This window comes from Anabrus simplex, chromosome 2 (genome assembly GCF_040414725.1).
Source record: "Anabrus simplex isolate iqAnaSimp1 chromosome 2, ASM4041472v1, whole genome shotgun sequence".
Classification (NCBI taxonomy): Eukaryota; Metazoa; Arthropoda; class Insecta; order Orthoptera; family Tettigoniidae; genus Anabrus; species Anabrus simplex.
In genome coordinates this window covers 669,808,777-669,823,371 of record NC_090266.1, presented here as the reverse complement: position 1 = coordinate 669,823,371, position 14,595 = coordinate 669,808,777, and the positions used below count along the sequence as shown (strand labels likewise).

At 39.1% G+C, this 14,595-nt stretch overlaps 1 protein-coding gene across 1 annotated transcript in view; it reads right to left on the bottom strand.

Annotated features, from left to right (window-relative positions):
• Window positions 1–14,328, bottom strand: part of Wnk (Wnk kinase) — an 834,378-nt gene extending 820,050 nt beyond the window's left edge. The window contains exons 1-2 of the mRNA XM_068226022.1: window positions 14,139–14,328; window positions 12,955–13,078 (exon numbers count right to left, since the gene is read on the bottom strand). The gene's annotated coding sequence lies outside the window, so the exon portion shown is untranslated. The remainder of the gene's footprint in view (window positions 1–12,954; window positions 13,079–14,138) is intronic.
• Window positions 14,329–14,595: the final 267 nt, after the last annotated feature.

Below are 14,595 nucleotides of genomic sequence, written 5' to 3'. Positions count from 1 at the left end.
GTCAATTCACGCAATTATAAGTTTTGTGCGAGATAAACTCATTGACAGATTAACTGTCATACACAAGGGCAAAATAATTTCGAAAATTGCTGACTTGAGAAAGCGTCACAGGACAAGTTTACAGTTGGAGGCAGACACCATCACTCAGCAAGATGCGTATTGGCAAATCATTTCCTGCTCGCAAGTGAAGGAACTGTTTTCAGTGTGACTGCAAAATTATGTAAGAGTGCAACGCTTGCACTCACATATTTGCATGCAGTTGTCATGATTCTGCTATTAAATGGAACATATTCATTTGCTGTGTCGTACTTTTAAGCCTTGCACACGACTTTCAACTTCAGTGAGTGACCCGTCCCCTTCTCTAGTTACTGACTGCAATGGAAGCATAGCAGAAACGGAAGTAATTACAGCTGAGCTAAGCAAACGAAAAAACGTCATAAATGCAGACTTGGCAACAAAGAAATCGTCTTTGATATCGAAAGTGACAGAAATTATTGATTCCATTGAGGCGGAAGAACTGAATGCACTAGCAAAACACATTGCTCCTTTGCCTGCTGTTCTAAACGCACTTCGGCAAACCAAGGACCCAAGCATGAAATTAGTGCCGTCCGACAATATCTCTCCAGCAAACAAAAACATACCACGGCAGCGACTGTTTTCTACTAGAAAATAGAAGAAAATTTCCAAGACCACATTAACAAAACCAACCCCAGCTGAGACCCACAAAATTGCAGCGAGTATTATTATTCAGAATAGGCCTAAGTAGAGCCATGATGAATGCTGGAAGACGCATGCAAATTATGGTGGTGCCCAAGATGCATGTGTATGTCCTTAATTAACGCTGTATTTGTAAGAATTTATAGCATACACGTACGTAGGTAAATGTGCGCGTAAACTATAATATTCACTTTCTTTACGAAATTGTGTGTGTGTTCGACTTAAAAGTTCATAAATTCTCGTGATACTGTCTTGTAAATAAACTCCCGTACTTTATGAATGATTTTATGATTGTGCCTAAGGTGTGTGCGTGTCCTTAATTAACTTCGTATTATTTTTTTTTTAGTAGATAAATGTGCGCGTAAAATATGTTCACTTTCTCTAAGAAACTGTGTGTTCGTTTTCGAAGTTCGCAAGTGCTTGTGTTCCTGTCTTCTGAGTAAACTCCCAGTCGAATATAACTTCATGCAAAACTTGTGGCCATTCAACAGCTTAAAAACACAGTAAGTACCTGCACTGCTTTTTATTGCTGTTTCCTTTCTGTTGTCATAATGCGTGCCTGTAACATGCTGTTTCTCGCTACTCGCTTGCTGTCCCCTATTCTATGTGGAATTTTATGATAATGCCTAAGGTGTGCGTGTGTCCTTAATTAGCTTTGTATTTTTAAATAATTTAATAAAATACCATTTTGTAGACAAATGTGCGCGTAAAATATGTTCACTTTCTTTGAGAAATCGTGAGTGTTCGTTTTCAAAATTCACAATTGCTTGTGTTGCATGCTGTCTTCTGAATAAACTCCCCGTCGACTATAACTGTGTGCTAAACTTGCGCTCATTCACCAGCTTGAAAACACTGACTTGTAAATACCTGTACTGTATTGTATGGGATATTACCGACGTGAGTTATTCCGTAGACTGCATTGCTTTTCATTTTTTATCGTTTCCTTTCTGCTGTCTTAATGCGCGCCTGTAGCATGCCGGTTCTCGTTACTCGCCTGCTGTGTTACGCATGCGCACATTAGAAACGGTTCATATAGTCCTCTCCGTGTAAGGACGTACCCTAAGGGTGCAACCTTACCCTTTCTCCCCTGTAATATTAAGATATTGATTTATGGTTACTTTTCTTGCTGTTGGGTCTTTTTCAGTGTCGGTAACCATACAGTTTAGGGACCCTACTTGCCGATACGACGTCTTACATTTACCGTTAATCTGGCACGTTGGCAACGTTCAATCACTGCTCTAGCGTGAAGTGCGTGTTGCCACCGCATCGCCGTTAAAGTCACTAGTGATAAATTTGCGAGAATATTTAAAGCATATTTTCTTTTTCTGTGGGATTGTAAATCTATTTGGCTAATACCAGGTAAGTAGGAGTGTGGCATGTTCGGATAATGCATTTAATAACATAGTTTGTGTGAAATGATGAAAGTGCTCAAATACGTCAGTCTCATGTCTAGATCTACCGGTACATGAAATAACTCTTGCGGGACGAAATTTTGGCAGTAGAACTTATAACATTATTATTTTCAAATCCGCAGTGAACTTGAAAGCTGACCTAAATTCCGTTCACAGAGCTTGGCACATTAGTATTCCTATATGTTTCCTGACAAGCTTGAAGATATAACCAGCCTGCAGGCTGAAAATATGCCCAATAATCTCTCTCCTTACTGGTTACCGGTACTGAAGAGAGAAGGAAATATTCGCGCAAAAGAAAGGGAAGTCATTGGATGTCTGGAACTTGCGAAAATCACACTGTAAAGTGCAAAGACTTATTAAATAAATTGCATCGTTTAACACGCCCCTCTTTTCAAGAATATGGTTATAGTACGCCTACTGTATATCAAAATAAAGACAGATAATTTAAGTGAGAAAGTGTGTTTATTTCCTTAATTCCTCATTGAGGAGATATTCATAATTATCTTGATTTATTTCATCTTATCTTTTATCATTTACTAGGGTAGGGAAACATTCATTATCGGTGTTTACATTGAGGTTAGTTTGTTATGGTTATGTCTGATGATTTTAATATGTAACCAGGCAGGTTGGCAGCAGTGATCAGCCATTACAAAAAAGAGAAAAGAAGAGCATCGGGCGGCGATATTTACTTTCTGGGTTATTTCCTTACGTGGCAATTACTATAGTACGGGCCTGTCTTTAAGCGCTTGTGTCCTTCAGGGGCTAACGTCGAGTGAGAGCTTAGGTGCGAGACACACATGAGAGCAAATTTTTAGGCATATACATGTGCCACTGATCTCATTGGCCTTTGATCACGAGATAGTGGATACGATACTGGTCTGAGGTCGACAGCATTTAAATGTGTTCACAGCGACTACTCCCAATCTCTGGCTTCCGGTGATTTAAATTAAGTTAGACGTCTGTAAAGCCGATGGTAGTTTGAATGGGCGTCTTTTATTTTTCTTAATGGAAAACATTTTGTGACCATTAAAAATTACTGTATTATGACATCAATTATTCTGAGTCCGGCTCCATGGCTAAATGGTTAGCGTGCTGGCCGCCTTTGGTCAAAGGGGTCCCGAGTTCGATTCCCGGCAGGGTCAGGAATTTTAACCATCGTTGGTTAAATTCGCTGGTACGGGGGCTGGGTGTATGTGTCTTCATCATCATTTCATCCTCATCACGACGCGCAGGTCGCCTACGGGAGTCAAATCAAAAGACCTGCACCTGGCGAGCCGAACATGTCCTCGGAGACTCTCGGCACTAAAAGCCATACATTTCAATTATTCTGACAAGCCTGAATTTTAACTGAATTAATTTAAACCATACTTCTGTGAATCTACGGAATGTTTATACAGTGGCGGTTCGTGACATATTACTCTGGCAGGGCTGTGCCGCCATCTTTTTCCCCTCCCCAATCGGTCCAGTTTCACTGACCAGCACCACGATACTTTTAGATAAATAATAATACGATGACACTGACTGAATCTGCTTGCACTACAACATTAATTAAATACACTACAATGGGATTTATGCACACACATTAACAGGCTAACAGCGAATGCAATCCCGACTATGACACTGCACTGTTACAATGATCACAATCTATAACATCATTCACGAAAACAATAAATAGTGCACTCCCGAATTTTCTCTCTCCTTGCTCAAATTTCAAAGCATGACAACGTTTTTAACAACTTGACCACGCTAGAACTAGTGCCGGGCCGATGACCTTCGATGTTAGGCCTCTTTAAGCAACAAACATCATCATCAGAACTAGTGCCGTCACGTTATAGTTACATTTTGAATATTTATTTTAGCTTCTTTATAGAACCGAATCGTTTAAATAGTCGGTACAAAATGGAATGCATTATTTTGTGAAATGTTTTGGAATTATCACTAACAACAATTAATATAAGACGTGGGGGCGGGGGGAGGGGAGCCTAGGTACATTGCAAAGTGGCTGGCGATGTTGCTGGGGGCTCCGCCGTTCAGCTCTTACACTCGCCTGCACTCTTTCTTCCCCTGACAAGCCATCATCGTCCTCCCAGGCTCCTCCCACACCGCGCACACTTGCAAAGACTGGGGGACCTACTCAGGGCTCTATTGCCACAGTACGAGCGCCTCACGACTAAATAGAAAACATCGTGCATGACGGATAGCAGCCATGGTCTGAAAGTCTCTGCCATTTTCTTGAAAATAGAAGAGCAAAATGTTTACAGCCGACATAATAAAGATAACATTGTAGAACTGAATATGACACCACATATGTTCCACTTCGCTACATTTGCCCATCTCTTTATGTAATCAATTACAGAGTGAAATACTGTTAAATGTTTTTGAGAAGGCGGCGGGGCGGCGCCCAAAAGCCCTTCATGAACGAACCGCCACTGGCTCAATAGCAATTGTGTCAATGAGCTACCGAGCGATTTGGCTGCGCGAATCGGATCAATTATCCGAGCTTTCATCAGAGAGCTGGATGATTCTAATCCCACTGTCGGCAGCCCTGAAGATGGTTTTCCGTGGTTTCCCATTCTCACAAGAGACAAATGCTGGAGCTGCACTGTCTCTTCTGTACTGTCACGGTCTCTTCCTATCCCATCGTCGCCATGAGGCTGTCATGAACCGGTGCAACGTAAAACTAATTGCAAAATGTTATGTAACACACCAAAAATGAGAAATATGCACCACAAGTGCTTAATTTGTAATTAATAAAGATATTAGCCCAATCTGGAAAATCATGATTACCGAAATAGCAGATAAAACAAGTACTAATTAAACAAATTGAATATACTCTACTCCTATATGTACAACCTCTATTGTATAGTAGAAATAATATACTATTATTATTATTATTATTATTATTATTATTATTATTATTATTATTATTAACATACAACTTCATTATAGGCTTGTACAGTACGCGAACCTTTTCTTGATCCCAAGTTCCCATTCGGCACTATGGAGCTCAGGGATCAAGAAAAGTTTCGCGTACTATATGCCTTTCAAGCATTCAATCTGTAAGCTACTCTCAATTAAGTGCCTCAAAACAACTAGCTCAGTGACCTCGTTCAGTATCGCTTTTTTTTTCTTGGCTATTTGTTTTACGTCATACCTAGGCAGATAGGTCTTATGGCGACGATGGGATAGGAAAAGCCTAGGAATGGGAAGGAAGCGACCGTGGCTTTAATTAAGGTACAGCCCCGGCATTTGCCTGGAGTGAAAATGGGAAACCACGGAAAACCATCTTCAGGGCTGCCGACAGTGGGGTTCGAACCCATTATTTCCCGGATGCAAGCTCACAGCTGCGCGCTCCTAACCGCACGGCCAACTCGCCCGGAACGTTCAGTATCACACTTCTTATGATTAATTTAAATAAATAACTGAATCCACCCATCATCGTCTTGGGCTCCCTTACCGTCCATGGCAGAGCCCTTTATTCCACTAGGTAACATCTTCCTCCATTTACCCCACATGATCCCACCGGTTTACGCGTAAAGCTTCATCCATCAAGTTTAGGCCTATTTGTTATCCTTTATCCCATAATTCGGAGGTCTCCTGCCATTGTTCCCACCTACTTGTACAAGTAATTATTCTGCTTATATTTATGTCTGTTGCTCCTAACTTATAAGATTTGAGTTCACCCAGCTTTCACTGTTATACAGCAAAATCGGTCTGAAAGTAGACCGATGTAGTCCTAGAGGTAATTTCGTCCGAGAACAGATTACCGCTGATCACAAGTGCAAAGCTTATTACTTTATCCTTGTTGCATATACAGTAAATTACACGTAGTATATACTACCCTCTGGGAAGATCACACATCCCAAATACTTAAACGATCCACCGGTTCCAGTTTCACATTCCCGACCAGATATTCAATTCTCGTTTCTTCCTTACTGACATAACTTTAGTCTAAGAAACGCTCATTTTTGCATCATACATGCTGCACCTTTTTCAACCACTGAAGTATTATACTGCAGACTTTCAGCACAGTCTGTCATTAAGACCAAGTTGTTGGCATTGGCCAAACTGCTTACTACATTTCCAACAAAGTAAATCCCTGTCAGTAAGTGATCAATGTATACCATTAACAACAAAAGTGTACAACTTTGTCAATCCATCAATGAGTACTTTGAACCAAGATTCTAACATCAGTTCTCACTGCAGCCTAATTGCCAACATAACACTTCTGTCTGCCTCTAATAACTTAACCCCAACCCCGTAATCCCTCTGTATGGCTAACATTTTTTTCCTCGATAATTTGTCATGTGCCTTCTTTAGACCTCCAAACCAAGTTACCTGCCTACCCCTCTTGTAGCATTCTTCAATTATTTCACACACTGAAAATCTGGTCCTCGAAACCCTCTGTAATCTGAAACCGCACTGGTTTTCAATCAACTTGCTCTTCACCACTGGCTGCACTCTCCTTTCCTAAATGTATGTACACATTATCAATGAAATACCTCGATAGTAGTTGCAATCCTGTTTCCTTGCATAATCAGTGCAATTACTGCTTAACTTCAATGAGAAGGTTCCTTACTCCATAAAGAATTTTCAGTCCTGCCTTCTCATTATATTTCATATTTCACCATTTCAAGTCTAATTTCATGCAGTCCAGCTGCTTTATTACAATGTAGCCTAGTTTAAATACCACCCTTTCCACTTCCTGCACCATAACTTCACTGGCATTGTTCTCCTCCCCACAAATGCCACTGTTGGGACATCTACACACCTACCAATTTAATAAAAGGTTTAAAACTCCTTTTGCCAACAAAGAATAGTTAGCAACATAAAAATGTGCATAAGCACTATCATGATAAGATGTTAACATATCTTTTGTCACTCTCAGGTTAAAGACCACCCCAGCCATCTTGATAGGTAACTCCTCCTTTCTACCATACTAGCCTGTCCCAGTAATGACAAATTGAGAAATTCAATCAAAACAGGAAAAATGCATGTAGTTGCACAATAAGTTATCACACAATGTGTAACAAAATCATGCATCATCTATTCACCAACATTTCAAACAGTCGCCTGTTAGTATAATAGAATTTAATTACAGCTGAGGAGTATGGAGGGCCAATCAATCAATCTGCATTTAGGGCTGCTGCTCAGGTGGCAATTTCCTGCAAATTGTTTACCTAACCTTTCCTTAAATGAATTCAAAAAACTTGAAAATTCATTAAACATTTCCTCTGATTACTCCAATCTCTAATTCCTCCTCCTATAAATGAAGATTTGTCCCCTTGAATTGCAATGTTATCTTCATATTATGTTTCCTACCATAAACCTCTACTAATCTACTAATGTCATTAAACACCATCACTCCACTGACAGTTCAGAACCACTTAGGAGAGCAGATTGTCCCCTTACTCCCAAGTCTTCCCACCCCAAACTTTACAACATTTTCAAAACACAATTCTTTTTACTCAAATCACCCAGAAAAAATCATGCTCCTTTAGACTGTATCTTATCCAGTTCTCATATAAAGTAATCTTGGAGTGGGCCCCACACACTAAACCATACTCTAATTGGGGTCTTATCAGAGGTTTAAACACCCTCACCTTTACTTCCTTATTAAAATTCCTAAATACCCTCAAACATATGAAGAGTTCTGCAACATTTATTTACAACCTCTCAATGTGATTACTCCAATTAAGATCTTTCCTTATATCAACACCTAAGTACTTTGGGATTCCTGTACAGTACTTCCACCCCCATCAACACAGTAATTTAAAAGAAAGAACTCTTCATCTTGCTGAAACTTCCAACATGATTTTTTATCCTATTTACCCTAACACCGTTGTCTGCTGTCCATCTCACAACCCTGTCGACATCTTTTCGCAGCCGCTCACAATCCTGTAACATATTTATTACTCTATGTAGTATATTGTCACCAGTGAAAAGCCTTGCATCTTATTCCAGTTCCTTACTCATATTATTTATATGCATAAGAGAATATGCAGGTCCAATAATTCTGCCTTGTGGGACTCCTCAATTGATCGTTTAAGAATAAAACAATGCTTTACCTACTCTAATTTTCTGAGTTCTTTCTTCTAGATATTTAGCTGCCCATTCAAATTCCCTTATCGAGTCCAATAGCCCTCATTTTCATCCGCAGTCTATCATGATCTACCTTATTAAAAGGCAGATAGATCAGCAGTGATACAGTCCATTTGACTGCCAGAAGTTAAATTATCTGTTATAGCTTGCTGGTATCCTACAAATTGAGCCTCACTGGAATAACCTTCCCGAAACCCAAACTGCCTTCTATCAAACCAGTTAGAAATACCCCAAACGCATCTAATATAATCAGAAATAACTTTTTTTTTTTGCTTCTTTTTGCTAGTGGTTTAACAACACACTAACACACTGAAAGATTTTGGTGATGCAAGGATGGGACTGGGCTAGAAGTAGGAAGTTATCAGCCATGGCCTTAATTAGGATAGAGCCCTAGCATTTGCCTGGTGTGAAAATGGGAAACCATGGAACACCATCTTCAAGGTTACTGACAGTGGGATTCAAACCCACCTTCTCCTGAATGCAAGCTCACAGCTACGAGACCCTAACCGTATGACAACCTTACTCGGTAAGGGATGCCTCCCCAGAACTTACGAGCAACACACATCAAGCTGACTGACCTGTTATTATCCGCTTAATGTTTAGCTTATCACTCTCCTTTGTACACTAGGGCTACTACGGCAACTCTCCATTCATTTGGTATAGCTCCTCCACGCAAACCAGTAATCAAATAAATATTTTAGATGCAGCACTATATTCCAATCCATCGTCTTTAGTAGGGCCTATATCCTCAGAAATCTAATAAATCCAAGTGGCTTTTCTACCTTTCAAATTTGTATCTTAGTGTAAATGTCTTTATTATCATAGGTAAATTTCAATAATTCACCAGTATTAGTCAGCTCCTCTAACTGAACACTATCCTTATATATAACTACCTTTACATACTGCTGACTGAATACTTCTACCTTCTGTAAATCCTGACATTTACACTCTCCCTTGTTTATTGATGATGATGATGATGATGCTTGTTGTTTGAAGGGCTTAACATCTAGGTCATCAGTCCCTAATGATACGAAATGTAATGACAATTTAAAAGTACAAAATTCATCCACTGATCAGAATTCAAAACCTGATGATGAAGAATGAATGAATTTTAAAAATCGGTGGATCCGAGCTGCAATGCTTCAAGTTCCCAGCAACTGTATTGCTGACCAAGGGACTGCTTCAAAAGCACAATCCTGAATCGATGATGCTTGTCTGAAGGGGTTCCATATCCAAGTCAAGGGTCCCTCATAATGGCACTTATCGCTAGTAAAGTAGAACCATGGTATTTCTCAAGCTGCAGTACTAATGAACAGCAGTGTAAACTCATGGTGTTCCAAACATTATGGTACTACTCACAAGTACTGTACGTCATACAGGTACCTCAGACCTATGGTGTTTCTCACATAATGGCGCCACTCGTAGGCAATGCAAATCCATGGTGCACCTTGCATAGGTGTACTAATCACAGGGACTTGTACTGTTCCATGGTGTTCCTCACGTAGTGGGTACAAATCACAGGCAACACAGACCAACAGTGTTGCTCATATAGTGGTACAAAACACAGACAATGCCCAGACCCCTGGTGTTTCTCACATAATGGTACAAATCACAGGCAACATAAGCCCGTGATATACTAATCACAGGTACTGGACACCCACAGTGAACCGCTCTCTGCTGCTACTAATCACAAACCTATTGTGTACCTAACATTGTGGTACTACTTGCAAGTAAAGGCGCCCCATGGCATTCCCCGTGTGATGGTACTAATCACAAGTCGTTTCATGGTTCTAATTCAATCATCCCTTGATCGCCCCTCACCACAGGCAGGGGATACTGTGGGCGTATTCATCTGCGCACCCACCCACAGGGGTCCCTTGTTTATAAATGATCCCTGGAATATCTTTCCCGGAAACTGATTCTGCCTTAAACTACCTATACATAAACTTCCGTTTTTTTGATAAATTTCAAATAACTGTCTAATATATTTGCCATCATACTATCTTTAGCTGACTTTTTTGCTAAATTCTTTTTTCCTAGTAAGTTCATTCTCTCCTTACTTGCACAACCATTCCTAACTATTTCTTTCTAACCTGCACATCCTCAATCTCTCTATTTCTCTTTCATTATACAGTGGGTTACACATTCCTTACCACCTTTAAATGTATATACCTGTTTTCATACAGTAATCCTCAACAACGGCTTTAAAACCATCACATAAATTTAACATTTTATTTACCATTTTTCACTGATCATAATTACTTTCTAGAACACCCCCATGCCTCTCTTATCAACCATATGATATTGCCCAACAGCCCTACTTTCAGAACCCTCCCTTCTATCGCATTTATTTCTAACTATGATAAAAACAGCGTTCTGATCACTTACACAGTCTTCACTTCAGTTTCTGTATAAAGCTCATCTGGTTTCATCAGTACAATGTTTAGACTATTTTTCTCTCTAGTTGGTTCAATCACTTTCTGATTCAGGTGTCCTTCCCAGTTAACATTTAGCATATTGAGATCTACTAAAATAACACTGTTTCATTCCCCACATAGCTGATTAGCTTATAAAATAATTCTGCATCAGCATCAGCACTACCCTTTCCAGGTCTGCACACCCCAAAAACATCCAGTTGCCTATTATCTCTAGAGATGAGCCTCACAAGTCATAAATCTGTCGAGATCAAACAGGTGGATATTTCATAAAACTGAATTGGCAAGCTAAATATTGGATAGCCTCACATACGACATTTGCTCGTCCAAGTGTTCAGTATGAAGTGGCAACGCAGGAAGAGGAACCCAAAGTTTGTAACAATAATTCAACTACCCCAGCATGAAAATATCTTTCTATGTCCCAGGAAAGCTCAGTGTCATTTATAGGATAAGACATACAACATGCACAAAGACATTTTCAGAAAATCTTGTTCCAAGATAGGGTAGAATAATGATATTGTCTTTACGTCCCACTAACTACTTTTGCAGTTTTTGGAGATGCTGAGGTACCAAAATTTAGTGCCGCAGGAGTTCTTATGCGTGCCAGTAAACCTACCAACACGAGGCTGATGTATTTTAGTATACCTTCAAATACCACCACACTCAGCCAGGACTGAACCCGCCAAGTTGGGATCAGAAAGCCAGCACCTCAACCATCTGAGCCACTCAGCCCGGCTCCAAGACAGGGAGATTAATGACAGATGTTTCACTGAAGATCTTCTGTGGTGTATTACAGTGTGCGATGAGATGTAAAATATTGCTTTCAACAGCAGACTCCTACTTCCTCATAGGCTATGTCTTTTGGTACCAACGGAGCAAATAATAAATATGTCTAGTACAAAGTATATAAATATATAGGATGTTCCAAAAACGATTAACAATACAGTACTAAATTTTATAACCAGAAAGAGTCCTAGCGTGCACTAGAAACTAAGCCGATGAATATTTAATGTTAATATATACCACTAAATAAGGTTGAACTTGTAGCAATAGTTTGTAAATATATTATTAAAAGTATTTTTTTTAACATAGGGTTTGCCTAGTCAAGGTGGTAAGCTACTACAATAAAATTCACCATCAGAATGACTACAAAATTTAGAAAGACGACCTCCACTTCCAGAGAGGCAGATGGCCCAGGAGTACATTCCACCTACACCAAGTTAATTACTGGTATCAAAGGCAGAACAAGGCATAACCACACCATTCCACTTAGTGCTGCTGTTACGAATAGTGAAAACCTTTGTGGTCCAGTCTTCCAATGCCCTTTCAGACCAACATGGAGAAGGTATTATAGGCTTTCGATTTTGATAGGGAGATTAATGACAGATGTTTCACCGAAGATCTTCTGTGATGTATCACAGGTGTGCAATGAGATGTAAAATATTGCCTTCAGTAGCAGACTACTACTTCTTCATAAGTCTTTGATACCGACGGAGAAAACTTAAAATTACTTGACTGACTACACACGAGACAAGTTTAATTAGGGGTTTCAGAATCTAGCTGCAATTCCACAAGCAGTACCACCATCTTCTCTGCAATGAGTTGTAAATTTTTCAATGAGAAGGGTGTCCTATACAAAACTTTTGTAAAACCATCATCAGTTTTGAAATACCTAGGTATATAATGTTCTGCCACCAACACAACTAAACTATGGAGAGCAGAATAGTAGAAATTTATTACATTTAACCACTAGAACACTCCACACTTTTAGGCCTTATCTATCTGGTTTATGAAACACAATCGTATTAACATCCAGAATATTTGCATCAAAGTTTAAATGTAGAAAAAACTGAAAACGTTCGATCATAAAATTCATATCAGCAGAACACAAGCAATATGCAGCAACAATTCAAAAAATTATTTCAAATACAGAAACCCTTTTCCCAACAGGAACATGCATAAAATGACCGTTCCTTACAAAATATCATACACATTAATCTGGCATTTCTGATGTCCTTTTCTGCTTGCCTGCCATGTTTGATATTTGACTAGTTTACTTGTATTCTACTAGGCACTATACCAACTGACAGACCTACCATACCCCAGGTACCTTAATGGACATTTTTTTTAAACACCTGCTTTGTAATATTCCTGCTCCATGCTGCTCCTATGTTTCTGATATCACCCATCCAGTCAACCAGAAAGAAAGAAAAAATAATGCTGAAAATAACATGCAATTGTAATGACAATTATAACATAAACGAGTAATAGAGGAAATAGGAACTCACCATCACTTTCAATACCATGTTTCTTCATTAGTTTGATGAATTCTTCAAGTAAATGTTTCACAGTAACTTTTTAAGATTTTTTGCTGGTCAAATGATTACTTAGGACAAAGGGCATGAACAGAATCTACAGTAATTTCATCCAGAACAAGTCCAAAACAGATAAAGGAACAAATTAAAATTTTCAATAATGTACTTCAAATGTCAAATGCTTTTATTTAGACGAAATATAGTGAACAAGCATAAAGATCTAGGATGTAGCCTATGGGGGATACAAAATTGGGGAGATTTTTTAATATAAGATCTACTGAACAACTGACATCACTGTTGTACCAATCCGAAGCACACTCTACAAGTAAGAGGTGCAAGGGTGTTTGTTCTGGTTATGATATTGATGGCAGAAGCAGAGCGAAGAGAAGGGTACCAGAGAATTTTACTTAACCCTCCTCATATACCATCATATCTTACTAATACACTCATCTGTGGTTGAATATGGAACTGGTCACAAGAATCAAAACCAAGGCATGTATTTGCATTTCTATTTGCTTACATGATTCAAATAAGACGGGTACACAGAAATAAACAAGTTTCACAATATAATTCTACTTCAGAAGCATATTAATGCCGTACAACTAACAACACTGCAACAGTGTACCAGCACAGTTAGTTTCTACAAAGATTGTATGCATCAGCTTTTCATTGCATATGCAACTAAAAGCAACAGCTGGTACGATAATCCTATTCACTGATTCTCAAATGACTGTACTGATACTAGAAAAAGAATGTCAACTCCAAACTGGACTCCTGATATCAGTACATAACCAATAAAACCACGGGTCTGATTAAACTGACAATCAAATTCCGCACATCTCACAGCAGTAATTAGGTTCGCAACAGTTACTAACAATAATGAACATTTAAAACATTATGAGCGCATTGTTACGTTCGAATAATACAGAATAGTAACAGCTCATTTTGCAGAGAACAACTGTCAGAGAGCTTAATTAAATTCGTCAACATATCCACTGCCACCCACACTGCTCGCGTTAACACTATAAGACTGTATAATAAATGGACGTTCATAACATCCCGTAATGAAATTACAGTCTCTCAATTTCGATAAAAGTCAAATGCTTACAAGGGAAGGGGCAGGCACAAACTGAATTTAATATCCCAGAGAAACTTACTAATAAGTGAGCAGCAAATACTGCACGGGAGGGCACACAGTATTTTAATACTGATGATAATTGGTTATGGCGGAATGCACACTTGACATTTGCAAATTTGCTTAGAGCTGATTTTTAAATTGTGAAAGCTAATTTTCGACTGAACTTCGCCCTACTGCAACACTCCGCACTTCCAAATAAACTGACAATGTTTCCGCCAAGCGGAAGATACCAGAATCACCGCCATTATAACAAAAGAAGGTTCAAATACGCATGGACAGTAGAGCGGGTGAATCTTCTTATATACGAAATGCTGATGATGATGATGCTTGTTGTTTAAAGGGGCCTAAAATCTAGGTCATCAGCCCAAAATACGCAACACTAACTTGTTCTCTGTTCGCTATCCATTACCATGTGATTGTAAATATGCTCAAGTGAGCCATATCCATACAAACGTGAAATGTTGAGGTATTTTTGG